Raw genomic sequence first — 27,322 nt, 5'->3', positions numbered from 1 at the left:
ACCTGATCCAGGTTTATAAATATCTGAGGTGTGGTGGCCATAGCGGTGAGGCCAGTCTCTTTTCAGTGGTACGTGGAGACAGGACGAGGGGAAACGGACATCAGCTGCAGCATAGGAAGTTTTGCACGAATGTGCATAAGAACTTCTTTATGGTGAGGGTGACAAAGCACTGGAACAGGCTGCCCAGGGAGGTTGTGGAGTCTCCTTCTCTGGAGATATTCAAGTCTCGCCTGGACGCCTACCTGTGCGACCTGGTGTAGGGAACCTGCTTTGGCAGGGGGGTTGGTCTCGATGATCTCTGTGATTCTGTGATTCTGTGATTCAGTATGGATTTTGCAGAGGAAATCATGCCTCATTAAGTTGATAGCCCACTAAAATGAGATGTCTAGTTTGGTAGATGAGAGCAGTAGCTATTGTTTATCATGACCTTTGTAAGGCTTTCAACATCCTCTCTGATAACATCCTCACTGACAAACTGAGGAAGTGTGGGTTAGATAAGTGGACTGCGAAGTAGGCAACAAACCAATTGAACAGCCATTCTCAAAGAGTTGCCATCAGCGACAGCTAATGTTGAGCTGGAGACTTTTCATTGTAAACCACTGAAGTTGACACTAGGTCCAATATTGCTTAATGCCTTCTTTAACTACCTGGACAATGATACTTGCATATGACCCAAAACTGAAAGGGCATGGATTGTTGTTTCGGTATTGAGAGATGCATTAAACAGCTGGAGAAATCAATCTTACAGCAATTTCAGTTCAAGAAAGTGAAGTGCAAAGTCCTGCTCCTGGGTAAGAATAAGTACATGTTCTGATACAGACCCAAAACTGACTGGCTGGCTCTGTGAGGAGAGAAGAACTTGGAGGTCTGAATGGGCACCACAATGAACACGAGAAACAAGTGAGAAATTATTTTGAAGGGACTGAGTGAGGTCTTTTTGACATACAAAAATGAATTGTGTATGCTTAAAAGCAGCTATAATTTACTGAAAGAAATGGATAAACAAAACAGCTTTTTATAAACAGTAGTATTTAAAATGTGACTGATAGTTTCTTTTTTACTTTCCTAGAATAAGAAAAAATGTTACATATTGTCCTGTGATAACTGAATAGTGAAAATTGCTGTGTGCCAAGGATGTTATTGATTCTCTTTTCTTCTGCTTCCTCTTGCTGCATGTCTTTCTTGGGCTAAAAAGTACTAGAGATTCAGCTAACTGAAATGTTGTTTTATACTACCATAGATTACAACAGGGCCTTCTCCTGAGAAAGAAATATGGAAGAAATGTGAAGAACTATGCCAAGTGAAAAGTGTGTCGTAAATTGGTTCTGCAACACACAGGGGAATACTTAGCAACTAACCTGAGTTCTCATCCTGTCAGACTGGGTGCTTCCAAAGCAGAGGAGGGGTAGTTGTCACCTTATCTATGTTAACTGCTGATATCAGCTCAATAACAGCTTTGAGGAATTCCACATTCTTGTTAAAATTGTGAAAGCACATTTGTCAAGTGAGTAGAAGTTTGGCACAGGGACATGTGTCGCAGTACTAAATGCAGTGCCATTTTGGTAATTAGGTGTCTAAAGAGAAGTAATTCATCCTCATAAGTTTTCAGTATCAGCTATCAAACTATTACAGAAGCATGACACAAGCAAAGGCTTCAATGTGCTCAAATACACTCAGGTGTTTTAAGCAGAAGAGTAAAAGCACTTCAGACACTGGCAGATCTTGTATAATTATTTCTCTGATACTACTTCAGTATTTCAACATCAGAGAGCCAAGAATTTCAAAAGTTCTGAAGATCATTTAGTTCAATCTCTAGATAATCAGGGGACCAGAAATAGTATTATGGACTATGTTAGCAAAAAGTAATCTGCTTTGCTACTCTAAGGGCTAACTGAAAAATCTACATAGTATCAAGATATCACGATGCATCTGAGTCAGCAGCGATGAAATTATTTTTTTATACAGGAATATTAACATATTTGTTTTGTTAATTGCCTTGAAGGAAAATAAACTCATTTCATTTCTTAATACATTACTCATAACTTTGCTGCTTTCCTTACCAGCAAGGAACAGAATAGAAAAATCATAATGATATAAGTCATTCCCATTGAATGATTTTGGAGGCTTTAAAGATTCACCTCTATTTTGTTGACAAGGCTAGCAGATCTCAGTGGAACAGCTGAATGCACATGTGTAGCTCACCTTTGTGCATTTATGTACAGTTAGTAAGAACTATGATGTGGGATTCAGCCACCTTGATTGTTACATTTGTCACATTCAAAACAGAACAAAAGCAAAGCAAAGAGCCTCTCTTTAGCTCTATTCCTCCATTGAATTCATCACCTATGATGTTAAAAAGCATGCATGAAGCAGTCATATATAAAGCAATATAAATTTTTCTGGATTTTATACATACAAACATAGAAAACATATGTATGCATGTACACTGTGTAATCAATACAGAGTTTAAAAGAACATGACACATCCTTTTTCATTTTAACTTGGCCCTAAGTCTATTGTTTATTCTTGGTTGCTTGGTTACTGCCAAGTTTGAATTAAATTGCTTTCCTTTCCCTACAACCTTCACTTATTTGAGGAAGGCAGCCAACAGGAATACTAGCTTTGTTATTTATGTTTCCAGCTCAGAAGCCGTCCCAGTAAAAACAAAGTGTCTTGGCATTAGACAAGAAAACATTACATCCACAGAAATGGGCAGTGCCACCTTTTCTCTCATTCCCACCAGGGGTCAATGAAATTCAAATAGATATCATGACTCACTCCATGCTCAAAGTTTCTTGCTTCAGTAAATCATAGCTTGATTTACTGAGTCACGTAGTAAAGAAGGTTCGGAACATAGTGAAATACGTATGCAGGTGCACAATGGGAATTGAGTCTAACGAAAGCTGATTTACTAACATCTTACAATTTAATGGCTTTACATTTTTTTTCCAAAGAAGTGTGTGTTCTTATGTCAATATGTGTTTTTGAGACTAGCAGGACTGTAGCCACTAAATTTTTATACATCCTCTGTGTACCCTTTTCACTTGAAAAATCAGGATTTATGAGCTGAAAATGAATTGCATACTTCATCTGTACCTTATTTTTTATTTTAATTCAATCCTTACAACACCACCCCAACTTCCTTCACTTCAACTAAGATTTGCAAGCTTCGTTCTCAAGATCGCATTTAAATGCTTAAGAGTAGAAGGAGGATGTGTTTTGTTGTTGTTGTTGTTGTTGTTTAAACTTCTATTATTGCATTTTATTTTATTCAATAAAGAAAGTTAAAAAAATGGAGTGGTGTATACAATTCCTGTCACTATTCATAATTTAAATAGGTAATTAAGAATGTGATGTTACGACAACTGGTGGGATAACAGGAAGACAAAAATATTCAAAGTAATATTCATGTCTATGTGCTCAATGCTCTGCCACAAGCACCAGAATCCCTGCTCCCAAGGGAATTTTGTCCTGCTTCACTCTGTATTAGGCCTTTTCCTGCAACCAACTACATTACTCTTATTTCAAAGTTGAATTGTGTTTTTAAAGAGAATCTTTAACTTCATGTACTGCTCTTTGTTTGGATCACAGAGTAGTATCAAGTACTTGAGAAGGATGTCTTTGAGATAAAATTAAACTGAAAAGGCATCCAATACATGCCAGCCATAGGTGAACATTCAGTCAGATATACATACAGTCCGATTCAGCCAAACAAGAAACCACCTGGAGTAAGTATAATGTGAAAGTCAGGTGGCTGTGAATGCAGGTATAGATCTCCTCTGTGGTAAACTAGGTGTGGTTTGAAACTGAATGGTGGAGGAGGATTCTGTTTTACATCAGCTCCTGGCATTTCAAGTGGCACCAGAGCCTGGATGTGTTACACCCAAAAAACCTGATATGCAGAGAAAAAAAATATGCCTACCAGTAGAACCATTGTTTATCTTCGAGTCCTTATTGTACTAGTTCAACCAGCCAAGGAGGTTGTGGATGCACCATCCCTGGCAGTGTTCAAGGTCAGGCTGGATGTGGCTCTGGGCAGCCTGGTCTGCACATCACAGGGGGGTTGAACTAAATGATCATTGTGGTCCTTTTCAACCCAGGCCATTCTATGATTCAATGATTCCGTTATTCTATGTATCAAGCAGAAATTAACTTCAGGATCTTTGAGGCCTTTTAGAAAAATGATGCCTAAACTAGCACATTTCCAGGAAAATTTTGCAGAAAATATTTGTTATGCTAAACATATGTCTTGACGCATGGATGGGATCACAGGGTTCAGAAAGGACACCCTTGCTTTCTAAACTCCTCCTCAGAGAGAAATCTAGTTGCAGCTAGGCCCAGACTTAGTCAACTGTTTATAGCTAAGTGACTGTGTACAGTCATTTACCAGTCAATGCTTGTTTGTCAGAGCTCTCTTAAGGACTCTCACTTAAAGAGATTCACAAACATCTGCCTGCTAATGCCCCCCCGGACTTTCACCAAAACAGGTTTGTATAGTCAAAAATAGAGAGTATACTGAGGTATTGGATTTGGAATTGCTGCTGATAAATTCACTGCTTGTTTTAGTGCTAATATCACAAGGCTCAAACCCCTTCTTTGTTCAGGTATGGTTCAAAATAACCACATTAATTACATCTAATTCCTCCTTAAGCTGTGATTCTCTACTTACAGTCATTCTGTATTTTTAAACAGCAAGCCTGATGATTTCCTGCAGTATTGCAGATGGTTCGTCTGGGCTTCTGAAGGAAGGAGAGATATTTGAGTATTTGAATACTGGAATCCCTCTATTCACATATGTTATACTAGTAGCTAAGGAAAGTTACACTAGTTTCCTTTTCTTAATGAGTATTTTAGTCTTGATCTTTTTTTATCACAATGAGAAGCAGACTCGAGAATGATTGCAATGAAAACAGGGTAGTTGCTTTTTATTTCATAAAACCTTTATAAATCAAACAGAAAATAAACGTGATGATCAACAACATGGCTGTCTAGACAGAAAAACCCAAAGAAAAGAATACTGAAGACTTGTTCAGTCAAAATTATCTCTTGACGCTACCTGGTGCTTTTCTCAAAGAACTTGCAGGGATGGAAGAAATAGAAGAGCAGGCATGGAAACAGAAAATGTTTGTACTGGTGACTGGCAAAACTTAGAGGGCCATCATGTGTTTTAATTGATCTGTATGGCCTGAGCTGGGATCCCTACTCTGGCTTCTTCTGCACGTGGCCCAGGAGCTCTACATATCACAGAATCACAGAATTATAGAATCACAAGGATTGGAAGGGACCTCAGGAGATCATTGAGTCCAACTTCCCTGCTAAAGCAGGTACTCTACAATAGGTAGCACAGGTAGATGTCCAACTGGATTTGGAGTATCTCCACAGAAGAAGAATACAGGGCCTCTCTGGATAACCTGTTCCAGTGCTTCACCACCCTTATCATAAAGAAATTCTTCTACACGTTAGTACAAAACTTCTTGTGTACAAATTTAGGCCATTACTCCTTGTCCTATCACTACACACCACCGAGAAGAGCCTGGCCTTATCCATTTGTCTCCCACCTCCCTTTCAATATTTATAAACATTTATCAGATCCCTCTCAGTCTTCTCCAGGTTAGACAGACTCAGGTTACTCAGATTGCATCATAGGAGTGATGCTCCAGGCTTTTAATCATCTTGTGACCCTCCACTGGGCTCCTTCCAGGAGGTCCCTGTCTTTTTTTGAACTGAGGAGCCTGGAACTGGACACAGTAATCTAAATGTGGCATTACCAGGCAGAATAGAGGGGGATAATCACCTCCTTCCACCTGCTGGCCATAGTCTATTTAATGTACTCCAGGACACCATTGGCTTTCTTGGCCACAAGGGCACACTGCTGGCTCATGGCCAACCTATTTCCCACCAGGACACTTAATCCTTCTCTCTGCAAAGCTTTTGTCTAGCAGGTCATCCCCTAACCTTTACTGATACACGTCGTTATTCCTCCCTAGGTTCAAGACTCTACACTTGCTCTTGCTAAGCCTCATCAGGCTTCTTTTCGCCCAACTCTCCAGTCTGTCCAGGTCTTGCTGAATGGTAGCACAGCCTTCAGATGTATCAGCCAGTCCACCCAGCTTTTTATCATCAGCAAACTTGCTGAAAGTGTACTCTATCCCTTTATCCAAGGTGTTGATGGGGATGTTGAACAAGATCGGACCCAGCACCAACCCCTTGGGGAACACTGCTAGTTACAGGCCTCCAATCAGAATCTGCATCACTGATGATCATTGTCTGAGCTCTGCTAGTTCACCAGTTCTCAGTCCACCTTATCATCCACTCATGATGATAAAGAGCGATTCAGCAATCACCTCTTCCAGTTCTCTCAGTACACATGGACCCATGGATTTGTCTGCGTTTTTGGTTACATGCTCTCTGATCAGATCCACCTCAACCAATAGAAAGTCTTCCTTTTCCCACCCTCTCACTCTTACTTCCAGGATCTCAGATTCCTGAAAGGTAGTCTTTGTACCAAAGACTGAAGCAAAGGTGGCATTCAGAATCTCTGCCTTCTCAGTGTCCCATTACCAAGGCACTGACCTCATTTAGTACAGGATTCACATTTTCCATAGTCTCCCTCTACTGTTGATAAACTTAAAAAAAAAAAAAAAAAAAACCTTTCTTGTTATCCTTTACCTCCTCTGCAAGGTTTAAATCCAAGAGGACCTTAACCCTCTTCATTGCATCCCTACAGCCCCTGAAAACAATCCTTTATTATTCCCAGGTGAACAGACCCATTTTCCACATTTCATGGACCTTCTTCTTTTCTTTCAGTTTATCCATGAGTTCCTTGCTCATCTGCACAGGCCTCTTGCCAGTTTTCCCTGATTTCATTCTCTTAGGAATTCACCAATAAGCTGAGGTCACCTAGTCCTATCAGACTATGCTCTGTAAGTAGCTAACTCCTGGCTTTGTCTGTTAGGTTGCCTTTGTACCTATCTTGCCTTCTGTTCTGTGTCCCAACTTGTACCCAGCCATCTCCTTGCTCTGGACTTAGAGAGCTGCCTGCTGCTACCACACTGGGGACTTGTGTGTGGTCCCCCTTGGCTTGATCTCCTTGTGAAGCAGACTAGCTTTCACTTCTCCCTCATCACTGGCGATCCTAAAATCCATTTTCAACCTTATAATCTCCTTGGAAAAGAGCTTCTGAAACTTCTTTGTATTCACAGGAAAAGCTGAAACGTGAGATAGAAGACGTGATGGCCTTCTGTAATTTGTAATGCAGACAGAATTGTGGTGTAGAAAATAAAGAATAGATGCATCCACGAGTCACTGAAAATCCCAACTTAATGATAACACACTGGAGTTCTGAGGTATTTGATGAAGTCTGCATTACCAAAGCAGTAGGGAACTTTTAACATAACAGACTTATTCCTCAGGGGAAGTGACACGGATATTTGGCGATACATCCTATTTCCTTGCGCTCTGTATTTCTTCTTTATGAAGAGTGAGGTCTTGGCCTTGATTGTACCTCTGAACTCCTGAGGCTGGGTGAACAGCAGCTGTTCAAACAAAGCAAAAATGATGTAAGCTACTGGCACACAGGCAAAAATACAGTGAAGAATTCTGGGTATGTAGGTACACTTTGAGATTTGACATTTTTATAAGGAAAGCAAAATGCAAAGGACATCCTAAAATCCTACCTATTAAAAGAATCTTGGTAAGAAATGAAGTATAGCATTATAAATGTCTGAATGTGTTTGTACTATAAAACAAGGTTACCATAACACTTGATTAATGCTATTTGAGTCATACTGCAATTGCAGTACTGTGCAAAGATTTACTGAGCAGTAAAAAAGTCTCATTAGAGATGTGTGGATATGCAGACCCATATTAGTCTCCTTTTAGCTCCAAGCTAGCTTTAAGATCCGTTTCTGTGCTTTTTATGGACAGAAATCCAAATACTTGCTTCTGACTATACTAAGGACATTAAATATTAATGTCATATCATCTTTTTTTTTAATCTAAGGTAATAACATTTTTATTCTTTTTTATAATTAGAAAAAACAGGACTACAAGAAAGCTTTTAAATTACTGATTTGTAGTATCTATTTCTGTTCAATTATTTGATATGTGAAGGTTTTTAGTTTTGTTTTGTTTGCTTGTTTGTTTTTGCATTGTTTTCAGAAATATTTTTATGTACTTCAGTATAAATTGAGTATTGGAAATCTTTTGCTTCTAAGATGATGGGAACATTTCCTTCCGTCTTTGAGAACTGAAGGGAGAAAAATTATGTGAACATGGACTCTGGTACTCATGTTTCAATCTAAACTTTTTCAGAGGGCTAAGGGTCAATTCAGATCACCCATGATAATTTGCAATAATCTTCAGACTACTGCAAACTACTGGTTTCTTCAGAACTTATTTTTTTAAATGAGTATGCGATTTTCTACACCTTATCATAGAGGGCTTGTTGGCAATTATTTATAAGCTTTACTTATTATGGTAAACATCTTTTCACCTTCTTATTCCCCCATAACCTATAACAAGCCCTCTCCACTGTCAGATGAATTTGCATCTTCAAGAAAGTTGGATAAGATACAACCTTCCTGGACCAATTTGAAAAGGAGGCTTGAGATCACCACGTGTTTTGAGGAAATCACTCAAATTTTATGCCAACAGCCTGGAACTAGATAAAACTTTCTACATCTTAACACTTGTTGACAGCAGATAGTGTCAGCATCTAGTGAAATATACAAAATTATTTCACAATTAAGCTAACATTTTCATAAAAGAGATCCTCAGTCAGGTTAGTTAATTTTGAAACTCCCTAGTCACTGTTCAACTTGAGTGAAAAAATACTAATATTTAGTTAAGATACAAAGAAGGCTATTCTACGTGAACAGACTGTGGTGAGGAACTTATTAGAACCAGTTAAGGAAAAAAAAAAAAACCAAAACCAAGCAAACAAACAAAAGCCACTGAATTTGTTTCTGAAGGAAAAATGAGTTTTCAGAAGCACATCATTGATCTGGTTACTTGTGAGAAAAAGGATTCTTTGAGCATTTGTTGCCTCCGCCTGAGCCAACATGCTGTTTTAAACCAAATTTGTTAGACATATGATGTTCACATAGACAGTCAATTTCTAGAAGCTTCTTGAAAACAGAAAGACAGTAAAGAATAGTGAGAAGTGAAATATCCTATGGACTTGTGGATGCTGGAGTGTTCACCTGTCTTCTAAATAAGGGAAAATTTTTGTCTGAACTTCACACATTCTTGTCTACAAGCCACCAAACTTGCATGAGCAGGAAAACTAGGTTTTATATTCCTTCTTTTATGGATTTACTTGGTGGTAGATCCTCATGCTCTAGTCCATCTAGTCTCTAAAGAAAATCCTCATACTCTCAGTGCTGTCCTATGCTTTACCAAGAAAGAATTTTTTTGTCTAAATATTTTTTTAATCCTTATTAGAAGGTATTTTCCATGAAGACTCCTCCCCCTCCATTCCCAGTTGTTTTCTTACACTCAATCCATTACAGTAGAAAAAGATATTTGTGGAGAAAGAGAATTTGGTGAAATGCAGGGGCGAGGGAAGCTTAACTGAGAGCACTGAGTGGGAGAAGAAAATGTCACAAAGCTAGTCTCTGCCTTTCCAAGGAAAATAATTTCCTCAGTTTTATTCCCATCCTTTGCACCCTTAGACTTCGCAGTCACATACGCAGCTTTCTCCAAGACATTTCCCCAACACTGCCAATGTTTATATAAACTAAATGTTCTGCTATACCTATGTGACAGACAGTGTCTGTTGGAGTCAACAGTAATAAGCAGTCTGTACCAGGCTGATATGAAGGCCTTTTTGTAAAATATTAATGCAGTCACCTTCAGAGATCTGAAATCAGAGAAGTTGGTGAGTATATGTGCTGGAGTGGGCTGTGATGTTCTCCCTACTTTTTTGTTGATCTTTACAACTGAATTGAAGACATAAGTAGAGCAGAAAATCATGTTGTTTATTCTTGGAATCAGTATTCCATTTTTCTGAACAACAATCATAAAAGATGTGTTTCTTATTCTCTCTGTTAGCTTTTCTTCAGTGTCACAGCCAGCTGTAAACTTTCTGTAAAAACAAAGAGCCCCTAACCAATGAGCCTAAAAATGACAGCATGTAGACTCTCTAGTGTTCTTGTCTGCTGCCAGGAACGCTTCCTCCAAGTTTCTTTACCTACTCCCTCTGGTTTTGTCTGTGGAGTTAATACACATGAAATGTTTCCTGGAAAAAGTGCTACAGAGCTTTTGTATTCATACTTTTTTTAAATTATTTTATTTTTTCCTGTTGGTCTTTGCTTTAAAATGCTAAAAATGAGACTTCAAATGATACCAGTCTAAATACTGAAGCCAAGTAATTTTTTTTTTGTTTTCCAAGATAAAGAGTGAAATAAGTTACAATAAACAACTTAAAAAATCTACCTTCATCCTCTGCACCTCCTCTCACACCCGAAAGATTACCACTTTCATTTTCTTGTCTGCATGTGTCATCTTTAAACATTTTTTTCCAATGTGTGCTAAGATTTACATGAGAAAATATCAGTGTCTTGGTTAATTATTTTTATCATCATATTAGCAGTGTTTCAGTAAAAATAATCCATAAAATCTGTAAAATGGGACTTCTGATGAAGTCCCAACTGGAGTACTGCATGCAGGCCTTGGGCCCCTGGCACAAGAAAGATGTGGAGCTGTTGGAGCAGATTCGGAGGAAAACACAGAGATCACAGGCCTGAACCTCCTCTTATGAGAAAGACTGATGGAGCTGGGATTGTTTAGCACAGAGAAGAGAAGGCTTCATGGAGACCTTGCAGCCTCCCAGTACTAGAGGGGAGCTTATAAAAAAGGATGGGAGGCTGATTTTTTGTACAGTGTAATAGTGTTAGGACAAGTGGGAATGGTTTTAAACTAAAGAAGGTGAGATAATTTAGTTATAATTTAGTAGAAAACTATTTACTCGGAGAACAGTGAGATGCTAACACAGTTGCCCAGAGAAGCTGTGGTGCCCCATCCCTGGGGCAGGTTGGATGCGGCCATGGGCAGACTGAGCTGGTGGGTGGGAGCAGTCCTACCCACAGCAGGGGTTGAGGTGAGTGGCTTTGAGGCCCCTCCTTTCAACCTAAACTATTTTGAGATTCTATGGTGATAAAGTGTCTTTATACATAAAATGTGTTCCATTTTATCCTTGTTCTCTCCACTCCTATTTTAAAATTAGCTCTACTCTGAATTTCCATATGTGGCTAATTTTTAAATGAGCAAAAAAAGCTTATGATAAAAATGTTACCTTAATTTTATGTTTTTAATAGGTAAGCTATTCAGAAATACTAGAAAGTATTGGGAAAGGCAGTTAATCTGGTATTTTGTACAGAAAAGCAAGACAGAACAGCACATGCTGTAGTGTTCTAAGTGTATTTCCCATATCTTTGGGAAAAAAAGGATTTGTAGTCCACCATTGAAACTTTGCAATAATTGAAATACTTCAATCAAAAACATGTGAAGAACCTCTTAAAAAGGAGGGTATTTTACTATTGTATCACTGTCAGCTTAAACCAAAAAGTGAACTATGGATTCCCAATTAAAATTTGTGAATTTTAGAAAACTTTCTACTTGCAGTGAAGATTATTCATCTGATACTTGCAAATGTTTTGAGCATAGTTTGTTGTGTATTACAGTATTATTCAGCAGAAATAAAGAAATGCTAGGCCAGGTGAAGTAATTGGAAATGACTGGATATTCTGCAGACTTAGTGACAAACATTGTATGACCCTTGCCCTACCTCAGTCCTTTAATACACAAAAAAAAAGGCACCAAGTATTTTCAGTACAGCATGTCTCCATGTTTCCAAATCTCAAGGATATGCTGCATTACAAAGTGACCTTTACAATAATTTTTGTAACAAAATGGAGCGCTGGGAATTTTCACATGGCAGTACGATTCCCAGTGTCCTTGACTGGTGTGGGATTCACGTGTTAGCATTTTCATAGGAATTTCCCAGATTGCCTTGCTGGTATTTACCATAGAGCTGTGGAGTGAGGCATTGAGGAGGTGGGAGCCGGGCAAAAATGCATTCTACAATTTCCTTTCAGCACATTTATAGCTATTTTTTCAAGTTCAGTACGTGTGTTTTGGAGGCAGGAGAAGGTGAGAGCACTCAGATTGTTGTCTTAAATGAAATTCCAATCAGTCTAAAGGCTGACTCTAGACAGCCATTAACCTGCAGGTGTGCCCAACCAAAACGTGCAGCTTGCTTAAACAGATGGGAGATAGGCTATGAGTGTGCAACGCTGAAACAAGAAGGACAAACAGAGTTATGAATGCAAACAAATTTAGGTGTTCATACATAAAATTAAATGAGAAGTGATGAGGTTTTTTCAAAGAAAAGTTTCAAATATGAAAACAGGTACTGTACTTAAATGAATATGTATCAGGAGACCTCATTTGGACAGCAAAATCTGACACTCACAGGAACCTTGCTTGTAAAATCCCTGTTAAGTGTCACATTTGGCACTACCTATGCATAACATCCCACCACTGGAACATAAATTATAAAACTGATTTAATCTCCTAGCTTTTGGCTGCTACTAGCCCTAAATTTTAATTCTTATGATATGATTCTCATTTTTGAGATCACAGTAAGAATCCTTGAATCTGTAAGTGAAACTGAATGGCTGCCATTGAGTAAAAACTCAATCTCAAATCACTTATGTGCTTTCAAAAGAACAGAGAAACTTTTTAAGAGTGCAGAGGGTTTTGTTTACTGGGATTATATTTCCTAGTCTGTAGCAAAATTACTAATTACAGAGTGGGAGCTCGGCCCTGAGATCTTCAGCAAGAAGATAAAGCTCATCTACTGCTAAAGATAAGAATAATTTTGCTGAGGTAATACTGATCATAACGTATCTTTCTCTTATTTGCTTTTCATTTGTTTTCTTGTTTTTCATCTGTTTAACAAATGGCTGCATTTTTTTCACTGCTATTTCAAATATTTGCCAGAAGAAATCTGATTCTCATCATACTGCTACCTGGTCTATCTGATTAAAGTCATAAATCAAGCACTTCATTTCCTTTATTACCTGGGATGTCCACAATCAGCACAAGTGTAAAGGAATTTGAGAAGAATTTATTAAAAAACAACATAAAAAATACTGATAGTAGGTGCATTATGCATAGTGATGGGACTAGGAATACTGCTGTTTGTCTAGGTGGGTGATTTCTACAAATATGAGTGAGGTCTCCAAACAAAATTCAAAAAAAAATGAAGATTAGCTACATTTTTCAGACAAAAAACTCAGAATTGGACTCTGTGAATTGGACAGTTTTGTAGAGGAGGTATGCTCCTCTACAAAAGTTGAAGAGTTGAGAACTGAATAAAAACCTGAGTTTCAGACAAGTACATTAGTCACAAACACATTCATAATCAGAAGAGCCTGCTTTAAAAAGCATTTGTACTTGTAAATTTCTTCCCCATAAAAAATGAACTGGAAGGAAATGAGTGCAAAAAGGAATGACTGAAGTAGATTTTTTACAGTAAATTCAACGTCCTTAGTCTGTAAAAGATTAAAAAAAATAAATAAATGGATAGCTTCTTAGAGGAGAGGAAGGAAATGGTTATTTTGGAATGAACTGATTTTAACCTACGGTGTAGTAACTTCAATATAGTCTTGCCAGTTCTCATGTACTTTGGATGGAAAATGAGGTCAATACAAGGTGTTCTTAAATATCAGCTTGTTTTTTACCACACAACAGCCAAATGACTCAGTGGATTTCCTTCTACAACATGGTTGACTAGTCTTTCTCTGAAATAGTGAAAACATGACTTCTCATCAGACTTTCACGTAAGCAAACAGGAGGTTCATATTTGCATTACTAGCTACAAAAAATTGGAACTAAAATGAATATTCTGTGATAGTTGATAAAAAATGCTTTTAAGATGTTTTAACTCTGTTGTTTTTGCTTTTTTTCTCCCCAGACTGGAGCTTAAAGAATTAGATACTTCACCTAGGAAATATTTTTCAAATCTGGAAATGAAAATTATAATTATCAGGTAGCAGCTGGAGATAACATATTAAAGGAGAACACTTGAAATCCCTTGATAATATTTGTCAAAGTTTAGCCAAATGGAAATTTTTTATTTGGCTTAAACACTTAACTGATGAAACAACTTTTCCGCAACATCTGTGAGTAAAACACTGAACTTTTTTGGAGATTTGAGTAACTTGCATTTAGACCCATATTCTGTGGGCAGACTGTGGCTTCAAACTGTTGCACATGTCAAAGACTGAAAAAGTTCATCATGGAGAAACTTTGCAATACCAGCTCCTGGAAATGAAACTTTGAGTCTCCTCTGAGCTTACTACTCTTAATCACTGACAGCTGTGCAATGGGAATGTGCAACCTCTTTTCTGGTGCTTTAAATCCTCAGTCTGGAGGTGGTGTTGTCCAAGGGCTGAAGCCACAATACCCAACTCTGGCTCCATCTGTTTTTGGCTTTGTGACCTTGAGACAATGCTTCCCTTCTGCTTAAATTCATATATTCCTTGTGTTTTCAGCTATTGAGAGATTTCTGGAATCATTCTGTGGACCAGTTCTAAATGACAACTCTGGAGGTCTGCTACTTCTTTAAAAAAATACATGAAAGAATGCCCATCAGTATTAGGATTTCCCTTTTAGACACCGTATCACAGAAACCTAGAGTTTATATTTACTTATGGAGAGCACGTAAAAAGTTGACTGATAAAGCAGAAACTTGGTACATATCTCCATGACTCTGTAGTTCTTTGAAGGAAATATTTGAGAAAGAAATATTGCTTACTATTCACTCTTACCTGTTCATTCATACTCATCTGACTCCTCTGACATGTCAGTTTTTTCTTTCCACTATCACCAGTGCTATAGAGGCTTCTGTTTAGTTTTGATTACTTAATTTTTTTCATCATACATCTCTTCCTGAAATGCAGAAAAATTAAAGTGTTCAGTCTTGAGCCAGCATTCTCCTATTCATCTCTCAGTACAAAAAGGAAAGACAATATGGTAGAGTGCATTTGTATTACACCTAGGCTCAAGATTAATTATTTTTTCTGACCCAGAACTGTTTGGGTGTATGAAGCTGGTTAAACCACTTCATCTACTTCTGCTTATTCACTGCTTATCTGTTTTATGTCCTTGAATCATATTTTGAGACAGTGACATTCTCTTAGCAATTGTCTGGGCCTAGTACAAGGTACCCCACCCGAACTGGAACTCTACTGTTGTTATAGTAGTTCAAATAATAATGCCAATATGATTTTTGTTTGTTGTAGCACAAGAGCAAAATTTTGATTATTTATACAGTTATTTTGCCTATGTCTACAAATCTTTAGGAAGACATCTCATTTTCTTGAGCATATGACTCTCCATAAAGAGACTCCTTCCATTCATTCCTCTCTGGTGATCCTATATTAACACTGTAAAGAGGATGTGTTTCTGCCTGTCAGAGTTTGCATGACACTTGAAATGATGATGTCTTTTGTCATGAGCCCAAAGCTTCCGCTGCTTTCAGCTGTCCTTCCTTGGGAATTTTGCTTGGCTGAGTGACCAGCCAAGAAGGGCTTGAAGTACTGTCTCTGTGATCTAATCACTGGCTTTCCTTCCTATTGCAGCTTAATCTCAGCTCTTTTCAAATTGCTTTGCAAACTAATTTTGGAAACTGAGAGCAGAGATAAAGACTGGTGCCCCTTGCAAAAGCATACCATTTGCTGATATTAATCTTCCACCCGATGATGATCTTTCATGTGAATTCTTGCAACTTAAATGATCCATATGGAATTACTAGTTCATTCTATACACTGTATTCAGTACTGCCAGGTTTGCATCTTCCTTCAATGGTCCTTTACTGAAAGGTTTTGAAGAATAAACAACATTATTTTTGAATAAATGGTATGTTTATTAATCCCAAATAACACATATGATATGAACTAGATAGACTTGGGTTTGAACATCTTGCCCTCGCTTCTTTGTTGGAGTGTTGCATGGACAACTTCATATAATATTACTAACACTGGGTCACTGAACGTGCACTGAAGGGTACTTTTCTCACCTTTCTGTTACATTTCAGTTTCAGTAGATCTTTTTTGGAACATGGTGTTCAATAAGACCAGAGAGGAGTAGAGAAGGAGTGATCTCAAATATTTTCATCAGTGGGAAAGATTTTTCCTACTTGTATCCAGGCAAGATGAAGATTTTTCACAGCTGTCTTCACTGCATACATTAATAACAAAGCAGAAAAGCAGTGTGAAGTTTGCATTTATCCTATTTCCTCCACCTGCATTGAGTAGCCACACTATGTAATACTGAATAAACTAGGAAAGAGATTGCTGGGAAAGTGGCATAATTGTATATACACATAGTTGTGGAGCAAGTTAAGACACTGGACTTCAAATCACTTTACAGCCTTGGGGAAAGTAAATTTTCCTTTCAGTGCTGGCAATCAAATGTGGCCTTTTCACATGTGTGGTTTTTTAATTTGTTTCTTTTTCAGAAATCCCATATGAGACTTTTATATCCAAGTAAGTTTGAAGCCACTTGAACTTTTGTAAGATTCACTCCAGCAGCTTATTTGCACTGAACACAGAAGTCTGAGACAAGAATGAGTAGAGACTAAAATGCACCATAGGTCTAAGCCAGAAGCTTTGAACTCAGGTACAAATGAATCACTTCCAAATTATCTGGCCCACACAATGGAATATTTCCTGTCTGTGTGAATTGCTTACTGCTTGGGTGGGCTTATGAATGGTGAGAAAATACAAGGATTAAAATAAATAAATAAATCACTGTTCTTGAACCAGTAAGGCAATTCATGGAGGATATCTGAAATGCTAAGGACTTCTGGAAATGTTTCAGGTTTGACCTGCAATGATATGATAAAGCTGCATATTAAGAGCTGCAGTATACTTATCCTCATTATCACCCATTTTCTACCAGATGCATCACAGCCGTCATTTTATCTTGTCCTGTTAGTATTCACATAGTAGATAGAAAAGAAAGTACAAAACATACCCTTTAAAGGTTTTCCCTTCAAATGTGTTACTTCAATGTCTGCAAATATTAAGCGGGCTTGGGGGGGGGGGGGAACTAAACACTTGTGGCAGCTTAGTAGATAGAAAAGAAACAACAATGTATAATCTTTCAAAGTTTGTTTAAGTGTGTTACTTGTATGTCTGTAAATACAAGCTGGAGGTTAGGAAGGGGAGCTAAATGCTTGTGGGAACTTAAAATCTTCATGTGTCTGGATATAGGATAATTGCCTCCTGACAGGAATAAGAAAGAAATCTTCCTGGGCTCTGCTCTCTATATGCTGACCCCTATTGTACATGCAGTGTTTGGATGGAGCTAACTTCTGTGTTTAGCAGGGTAACTTTTTGGTAAAGAGCATCTTCTGGCTGTTCAGTCATACAGTCCAACACTGGCGATTCTAAGTGACCCAGACCGTTACATGGATATCTTCAAGAGATGTGGCTGCAAGAGAAAAATCTTTATTTTCTCAAGGGGAAATGTGTTTTCCATAACACTAAAAATGAATTACTTTTTGTGACTCACTTTCAGTATGTTTGCTCTGGTGAAAAGGTGAAGTTTCCTAGCAGCCTGTTGGCACCAGGGCAACATGTGTTATCTACACACTGTTCAAGCTAGTGGTGGGCACTTAGATTATCCTACAGCAGATAATCCTAGCACCTAGCACCTAATCCTCCCCAAAAGCTGTTCTATTGCTTTCCTGTGTTATCTGCCTTCTCCTTCCCAAAAGCACAAGATAAGTTTAAAATCACCTTCCCACAGTGGGGACCAATCTCCAGAGTCACTAGTCACTGACAGAGGAGTTCCACTAATTTCCAAGTGAATAGCTTGAAGTCAGTTTGTTTAATTTCTGTGAACTAAGGATACAGATGAGCTCATTATATCCTTAAGGAAATCAGGACTGTGGTCCCTGAGGTTCCACACCATAATATTATCATTTATTATTTTTGAGCTGAAATTTAATGTAACTAAATAATTTCATCCAAGATTAACAAAAATCAATTCCTCATGTAACTTCATGAAGTTCATTGGAGTTGCACCAAGCATGACTTTGGCCCACTGTATGTTTTCTCTGAAGATGTGAATCATCTCTAATAGAACTTCAGTGATTTAACGTTTTGGACAACATACTGATGCAAGCAATTTTACAAAACCTCAGCAGCCACCCTCAAAAATTTCCATAAGTGCCTTTTTTGAAACCACATAAATGTCTTGCAATTGTTTGGAATGAAACATCAGGCCTCAAAACTTACATAGAAATTTTATAAGCATCTGATTTTAAGGCACTGCTTAGAATTAAAGTTTCTGGCTGTAGCTTTCCCTTAAAATAAAAAGCCTCTTGTTCCTAGGACTTATTATTGTGACTTTGAATGTGATTTGTCAAGTCCTCTGTCTGCATCACTCTTCTTCTTCAGTCTGTACAGATTTGATCCTGAATGTGATCTACACTGTGAATAAGTCCTTGTTTATTGTATTCCATTTGTTCAGTCTGGTTTCCCAGAACACATAAGTTGCAGTTAAAATGTAAAATTCTGTGCCACCAAGTAAATTTGATTTTGTGGTGGTAGAAATTTACAATAGTTTTGTTATAGTGCATCACTCTGGCTGTCTGGGTCTAAACAGATTTCTCTTGTTTTCTTATATCTGTATCAAAATTCTTAAAGTTAATTTTCATTGTGACTGACATGATCACCAAGTTTATTTTGGTATGGTTCTGTTTATTGTAAATGTTTAATCCCTACCTAAAAATACCTGTGCTGATTTAGAAATTAAATAAATCTGGACAATAATATAGTCTTTGATTTGCTGAGAAGTGTGTGCTCAGGTTAGACCTCTGATCACAGATTCTGTCCTTCTTTTGGAAGTACAATTGAACACCAAAATCTTGAAAACTTTCTTTTAGTAATGTGGAAATGTATATCTGTTTTATTACAGTTCACCAAAAATACAACTTGACACCCTGAATACAAATGCATATAATATTCTATATTTTTGAGTCTAATTGCTGTAATTTTTTAATTAACTAACAGTTTGTCCAAGTTGTCCATTTCACTCTCTTTAGTTCTAGAATGGATCCACTAAGACTGTTCTTTCTCAACTTAGTTGTTAAATTTCTATAAAAGCCCTCATACTGCCAGGATCAACTTGCTTTTGTATAGTTTTCTAACAAGATAAGCATATGGGGAATGGAAAACTGAATCAGTTGCACTATGTAGAAAAAATGTTACTACTGGCTGTAAATGAAATTAGGTATGTAATTCATAAGTTTGGACTCCAGTCCTGATAAGTTTCCAGATCCATTCATATAATGATAATGTAGATTTTGTAACGTCTTTCTAGATGACCTATTTAGATTCCAAGTTGTTTAGTGTTCTTTTTTTTTTTTTTTTGTTGAGAATGAATAACACCTAGCTTTAATGAGTTAATGAATTTCAACGTACGAAAATATTACCTTATTGAAATGATACCATATCAAATGATAGTCATTAGAACTTGAACTCATCAACAAATATGTTAGAGAAGATCTTTAGACTTAGTTTTTAATGTTCTGAATATCTCCATCAGAAAGAAATCATCTAACTTAGGCATGGAAATTATGGACATGTTAAAAGAATATGAAAAATGAAACACTTTGTTTTAGCAAAATATTTAATACATTATGGAAATGCAGAAACAAACACTTTAAAAGCAAAATAGTCTCAGTGAAAGAGTAGTTTGAAAAATGACATAAGTTATTTGGAAAAAACACCAGAATATTTATGTATTTTTAGTAGAAATAATAGTTGTTTATCCATAGAACTGGCTAAAAAAATCACTACACTTGGGCTTCCTGAAATGTTCATCTCTTCTTCTTGATATATCAGTGAAAATCATAACAAATCTCTGTACCAAAAGCATATATTGTTATACTGAATGAAAAAAAAATAATGAGATTATCATTTTCAGATGAAGCTTGTACTTGGATGAAAGTAAATGTGTCTCTTCCTCTTTTATTTGAAGATGCAGTGAATAAAACGTTAAACTTTTATCAGATTGTCCCAACAACATTGCAGCTCTGCTGTAAGTAATGATTACAACTGCACTATCTGCTTATAATTGACTTTCCAGTAGTAGACCAATGCTTAGTAATTTTTAGATAGATCAAGATGCTTTTGACTCTACGGAGCATTTTATATAAGTAGAAAGTCTAATAGATCTCCTCTTATTTTCAGAGAAAAACAAAAAAAAGATTATTACTTACAGTAAAAGCTGGCCAGTAATAATTCATTAAGCCATAATTTAGTTACACAATAATCAATTTGTTTTTGAAAGAAAGTCTTTAATTCAGAGGAATTCTGAATCAAAATAAGTCCCAGAAAGTTCCTTCTGAAGAGCAAATCTTTTTTTTTTCCTTGATGGTCATGTATTTGAAACTATTCTTGTGTATTTATCTTTGTTCCTGTAAAGAAAGAGGAATTCATTCAGCAGTCCTTGGTCAGTCTTTCAGCATATGTGGTGAATCATAGTCAAAATCATTTAAAAGGACATTTATGAGAAAGAAGAGTATTATTAGAATTACTTGAGATATTCTCCATAAATTCAGAGGGAATTACAAGAAACATATGTCACAGCCCATTGAGATGCTAAAGTCATTTCATTAAGAAAGAGCCGTGACAGAAGAACCCTGATGCACTTCTGCAAACTGGGGGGTGAGCAACAGTGACTTTATCTCACAGATGAAATAAGTGATATTTTATACTTTAAGGTGAAATTTGCTCTGCATAGCTTTCTCCTCTAGTTCTAATTTAAATTAAAAAAAAAAAAGTTACATAATTTAGATTGTTGTATAACAACGTCACAGTATAATCACTGTATACTTTAAAACTTTTATTTTTATGTAAAAAAGTAACATTAAAGATTTCTTTTTCAGAATACTCTCACAGAACAAAAATATCACACATTTGAAAGTAGCATAACTAACTTGGGCCTATATTTTAATGAGCCCATACTATTTTATGTTTAAGATACTATATTTTTTAACATCTTCCTTCCTTAGACATTTTTTAGTATTCTTGATGTAATGACTTTTCCTCCAATTGAAAAAAGTCAATGTATGTATATTTTTCTTAGATCCATAAAAAGCTGTTATTTTTTGCTAAATTTTAATAAAAAATATTATTTCCTCTCTTCCTTGGAATAATATATGGAAAATATAAACAAAATATAATAATTTTGATATGGAACTGTCAACATTTTCCAAGACCTTTTGATATTTATATTGCATATAGAAATTACTATAAAGGTCTTTTTAGAAGTTTGAGTTTAGAATCATGGACTCATTGAGTCATAGAATCCTTGGTGTTGGAAGGGATCTTTAAAGGCCATCTAGTCCAACTCCCCTGCAACAAACAGGGAAACCTCAGCTAGATCATGTTACCCAAGGCCTGATTCGGCCTCACCCTGAAAGTCTCCAGTGACTGGACATTACCCACAACACTAGGCAACCTGTTCCAGTGCTTCACCACCCTCACTGTAAAAGACTACTTCTTCTATTTCTATCTATTTTACTAGCTTACCTTCTGCTTCATTCACTATATGAAATACAACACACGTCGTATGTTCAATTACATACTTGTATAGAAATATTTAAAGTGTTCTTTATTAGCCTAACTTTAAAATTCAAGCACTACTATTTAGATGTAGTCCTTCTTTTTAAATTATTACTGTCATTTATCCAAATAGTATGTTAGAATTGCAAGTCAAAGATTCAGAATTTAGTTAACACTAAGCCTGTTGCATCACTATGTTTCATTTTTCCTTCCTTTGTTTTTTTCACCTTCCAATCTCCTCTCCCCACTTTTTTCCTTTGCTCAGTATCCTCCTTCCAACAAAAGAAACATAGGTAAATGCAGGTACTTCCTTAGCCCCTTGAGTTTCCAATCCTCCTGCTAAGGATCAACATCTGTAGCAGAAGACATGCTTGTTTATGCTCTAATTTTATGCATTTCTAGTGTTACAATGTCTCATGTAGCTGGACAATTACAAGTGATTCAGAAAAAACACTTAGAAAACATGTCAAACAAATTAATGTTTTTACTAACTTACCTGAGAACAGGTATTTCCTAAGTTTAAACTGCATCAAAATTTGAGACCAACTTTTATAGGTAGAAGGGCAAATGTATTTCTGACTTGGTGGTATCATGACCATTGCCAAGGGCTTCCTCCATGCCATAAGGGTAGTGGAGTTTTTGCATAATTTGAAAATTGGAGGTGGCAAAAGAAGTGTTTTTAAAGGAATTGTAAGATCATTAGTTGTAAGACATGTTAGCGTCAAGAACAGTGTTCCTGTCTATTCAATTAGAGGCTTCTAGCCTATTAAATTTGCAATTGTTCTATTTTAGCTAAAGGAAGATGGAGATTAGTAAAATATTTCCAATTAAGCTATTGAGATAAAACCCTATGATTTTCCCTGAAATGTACAAGTAACAGATTATGAATTATGTGTATGATTTCCCCACTCTTTCATTACATATGATAAACTTGATGTTCACTGCATATAAGTATACATACAAGCATTTCTGTGTTTGGGGGAATATGAATTACTATATTTTTTTTCAAAGCAATTTATTCATTTCAATAATTTTAGCAAATAGAAAGCTTTTAGTAGATAGGAAGGACATAACTGCCTCCCCAGTATTGTCTGCTTTGCTAAAGGATGGAAAGTGTTCCCTCTTTTTCACATCTTCTGGTATGCAGTACATCCTTTGAGAGTTATAGATTCAGATACCCTTTTCCAACTGCAATCTTTATTGCACACAGATTTCCGTCTCATGCCAGATTTTCATAGCCTGTGACAACCTCTGGCCTCGTCCTTGAATTCCTAGAGGAACTGAATGCCAAGGCATGTTACAGCACTAACTGCCAATATGGGTGTCATCTAGAGGGTTCTTCAGCTCTCTCTGAGGAGTCAGCACTGAGATGACTCCACACGCACGAGAAGACTGCAGTTCTCCTAGCTGTGCTTCTTACAGACAGTGGATGAAGAGAACAGTGGGATACATGCTTGCTCTTTTCTTCCCCTGACTTGAGTAAATAGAACATGTTGTAGAGTATAGAGTCATCATTAGTAGCCAGTGAGTGTTGCTGCAACATTAGACATGAGATGGAGTAGATCTTCTTGAAGTATTACAGTCACAATTTTTAGTTGTAGTAGATCACACCCAACCCCTTGTGTAACTCTCCAGGATGCAAATGTGATGGGAATTTCTGAATTTCAAAAATACCTCAAAAACACTAGGATAGGTTGTAATGCATAACTAGGGCCCACTGAGAAAATTTTGATTGCTTTTTCTTGATGAAGTATAAAAAGAACTGCCTTGAGGGGCCCATTATAATGATATCCATCAGATGTTAAAGAAATTAGATCAGAAGGAAAGAGGGTGGTAACACTAGTACTAAACATGTTGCCAGTCCAAATGGATTCACAACAGCTGCAAACTAAACATTATTCACACTGTTCAGGCCTTGTAGTGCTTTTCAAATACGTCAAGTTTTCCAGTTCTTAAAATTCAGTTCATCTGCCATTTGGTTCCTAGTTACATTAGAGACAGTTTGACTCATCATTAAATTATCATCAAGCTGTAATACTGAGGGGATTATAAATAGCTCCCTCTATTTTATTATATATATATATATATATATATATATATACACACACACACATATATATACATACACACATACGTAGTTGCTTTCTCATATAATTTTAAAAGCCACATAGATCAGTAGAAAATTAAATATAAAGGCCAAATCAGATGTATATAATGTTATCTATTTTGTACTTACAGACAGCTCCATGGATCTTCCTTGTAAAAATATAACTAAATTATCTAGATTAGAAGACATTCCTATTTTACTGGACAGTATGCAGTTTTAGATCTGGCAGATCCATCTGGATTAATCTTAAATTTTCCTTGACGTCGTAGTTTTTAACAATTTAATTCTAATATGATAACTGTGAGAGAGGAGGTTTTCTTCCATGGCATGCTTCTGTACTATGCTGAAGTTTGTTAGCATTAGTTGAATTAATTATATGCTAAAGGAAATATGGTCTGTCAGAAGACTAGTTTTATTTGATCCAATTATTTTCCAGAATCTTATAATAGATTGTAGTTTAATGTTAGGTTATTTTTTACAATGAATGGAAAATGTAAATTTAACACAACTGTGTTTACCTGGAGCTTTACACTGAGGTTTATATAATGCATTTCCAGATAATGGCGTCTTAAAAAAAAAAAAGCTTGGCAATGATTTGATTTCAACCAAAAACCTATGAAAGTTAGATTGAAATAAAGCAATGCACAATTCAGACTAAAAAAACACTTACGATGGTAGTCTCAAAATTTAGTCACATTATTCATTTTAGATATTCTAAATGATATAATTTCTTTTCTGTCTTTTTCTAGCGCTGCTCTGCACTGCAACTTTCTTGAAGTCTTAAATGGTAACATGAATTTCTCTTTGTATATGCTTAATGACTAGAAACTGTGTCTGACACATGCATTAAAAATTGAATAAATTAATTACAAATTTTCATGACATCTAATAATGCTAAGTAGCTAAATCACCCTCAATTAAATCAATAGGCTGTCTCACCATTTTACTTTTCTGACAACGCTGAACAAATCCAGAAGGATGAAGATTCTCCAGCCCTCTGATCATCTTTTTGGCCTTCCTCAGGACTGTCTCCAAAAGCTCCACATCTTTCCTATGTTGGGGACCCCATATTTGGACAACGTACTTCAGCTGGAACGTACATGAAGGCAGAATAGAGGGGGACAATCACCTCCCTCATCCTGCTGGCCACCCATCTTCTGATGTAACTCATGCCTTCCAGTCTGCAAGTGCACACTGCTGGCTCATGTAAAGTTTTTCATTAGCCAGGGCCCCTAATTCCTTCTCCCAGTTTGTATACATATCTGAGATTACCTTGACCCAAGAGCAAAACCTTGTACTTTACTTTGTTGAAGCTCACTAGGTTCACAAGGGCCCACCTTTCAAGTTTATCAGGGTCTCTCTTGTTGGCTTCCCTTCCTTCTGCTTTGTCCACTTCACCTCTTTGTTTGGGGTCATCAGCAAACATGCTGTCAAGGGCAGTGAAGACCAACAAGGGTTACTGTATACACAGAAAGAAAGAGGTGCAGGACCTGGTGACCAAGGATACAGAAGAGGCTGAGATATGAAATATCTCTTCTCTGCCTCCCTCTTTACCATAAGACCAGCTTTCAGAATCTCCTTGCCACTAAAACCAGAGGAATAGCCTAGAGCAAAAAAGGCTTATCCACATATTTAAAGTCTGATGAATTGTATCCACAAGGGCTGAGAGCTGGCTTCTGTCTCTGAGAGGCCACTCTAGACTGTCTTTGACAGGTGAGGGTGAGATTCCTGAGCACTGAAAGAAATAAATATCACTTCCATCTTTCTCAAGATCCAGAAGGAACATTCAAGGATCTACCAATCAGTCAGTCTTCCTCAAGCCCTGAGAAGGTGATGAAGCAATGAATCCTGGAGCCCGTTTAGAAACACATGAAGAACTAGGAGGTAATCAGGAGTAGTCAGCAGGTATTTGTAGTGGGGAAATCATGCTTTTACAATCTGATAGCTTTTTACAATGAGATCACTCTCTTGATGGATATAAGAAAAGAACTGGATATTATTCTACTTGATTTTAGTAAGGATTTTGACATTTTTTCTATAATTATCCTCATAGACAAACTAAGTGTAAATTAGGTATGTGGCATAACAGAAAAAAAAAAACCTGAGACCTGGCTAAATGACTGAGCCCAGAAGGTTATAATTAGTGGCACAAAGACCATGTAGAGGCATTACTGGTACACTCTAGGGATCAATACTGCAGCAAATACTGTTTGATGAGGCTTCCTTTATGACTTCCTCATTGTGGGAGTGGAGGAGCAGGTGCTAATCTCCTCTCTGTAGTGACAGAACATGACCTAAGGAAACGATATGGAGCTGTGTCAGGGGAGGGTCAGGTTGGACATCAGGAAAAGACTCTTCGCTAGAGGGTGGTTGGGCACTGGAATGGGCTCCCCAGAGCAGTGGTCATGGTCCCAAGCTGAGAGAGTTCAAAAAATGTCTGGAAAAAGCTCTCAGATATGTGGTCTGATTTTTGGGTTATGCTGTGTGGAGCCCAGATTTGGATTCGATGACCCTTCAAAACTGGGATATTCTACGACTCTGTGATTCTATAAAATCTTATTTAATGACATGGATGATGGAACAAAGTACACCTTCAGTTTTTCAGATGATAGAAAAATCAGAAGTGTCTGATACACCAGATGGTTGTGCAATTCTTCAGAGGGACTTCAACAGGTTAAAAAAATGGCCTGACAGACAACTCATGAAGTTCAAGAAAATGAACTGACTAGTCTTTCCCCTGGGTACAAACATCCCCATGTTCCAGTACAAACTCAGAACTGACTGGATGGAAAATATTTCTGGTGTCAAAGTAGACAGTAATCTGGTAATGAAACAGCAAAATGCCCTCAAAGTGAAGAAGGCTGGCAGTATCCTGGCAACAAGTCAAAGTAGGCGATTTTTCTCTGCTCAGCCCTTGTGAGGTCATATCTGGAGTTCTGGGTCCATTGCTGGTCTTCTCAGTATAAGAGGGAAAGGCTAGGAAGATGAACAAGGAAATGGAGCATCTCTCCTATGAGGACAGGCTAACAGAACTGGGACTGTTACATTTTGAACTGAGAAGATTCAGACAAATGTTATCTATGTACACTAATAATTTATTTGGAAAAATGAAGGTGAAAGAGCCAGACTCAGTGATGCTTAGTGATGGGATGAGATACAATGAGCACAAATTAAAACACATGAAATTCCATCCAAACACAAGAAAACACGTATATTTTACTGTGAAGTTGTCCAGAGAGATTGTAAACTCTGCATTCGTGGAGAGTCTGCATGCAGATACTCAGAATCTCTTTGCACATGGTTCTGGACAACCTCATCTAGCTGACCGTGCTTAAGTAGGCTAGTAGACTAGTTAATCTCAAGAAATCCTTTACATTTTCAACCTTTTTTTGATTGTGTCATTTTCCCCCTATATACTGTCAATCCTCTATTTAGATTTTTAATGTTTTCTAAGTAAAAAAATCAAACATATAAAAATACTGAATGTACACCTGAAATTCAGACAGCGCAAAGAAATACATAATCAGGATTACAAAATGGTTTTGATGCTTAAAATTTCAAGAAT

General features: G+C 37.0%; 1 long non-coding RNA gene across 1 annotated transcript; it reads right to left on the bottom strand.

Moving 5' to 3' along the window:
- Nucleotides 1–6,956: 6,956 nt before the first annotated feature.
- Nucleotides 6,957–24,918, bottom strand: LOC109370092. Its single transcript, XR_002119893.1, has 4 exons — nucleotides 24,697–24,918; nucleotides 15,741–15,883; nucleotides 14,838–14,958; nucleotides 6,957–7,535 (listed from the first exon to the last, which is right to left on the bottom strand). It is a non-coding gene; the product is annotated as an uncharacterized LOC109370092 (long non-coding RNA).
- Between the last annotated feature and the right edge of the window lie 2,404 nt (nucleotides 24,919–27,322).

This window comes from Meleagris gallopavo, chromosome 1 (assembly GCF_000146605.3).
Source record: "Meleagris gallopavo isolate NT-WF06-2002-E0010 breed Aviagen turkey brand Nicholas breeding stock chromosome 1, Turkey_5.1, whole genome shotgun sequence".
NCBI lineage: Eukaryota > Metazoa > Chordata > Aves > Galliformes > Phasianidae > Meleagris > Meleagris gallopavo.
Note: the sequence above shows the minus strand (reverse complement) of the source record. Positions and strands in the feature narration are given on the sequence as shown.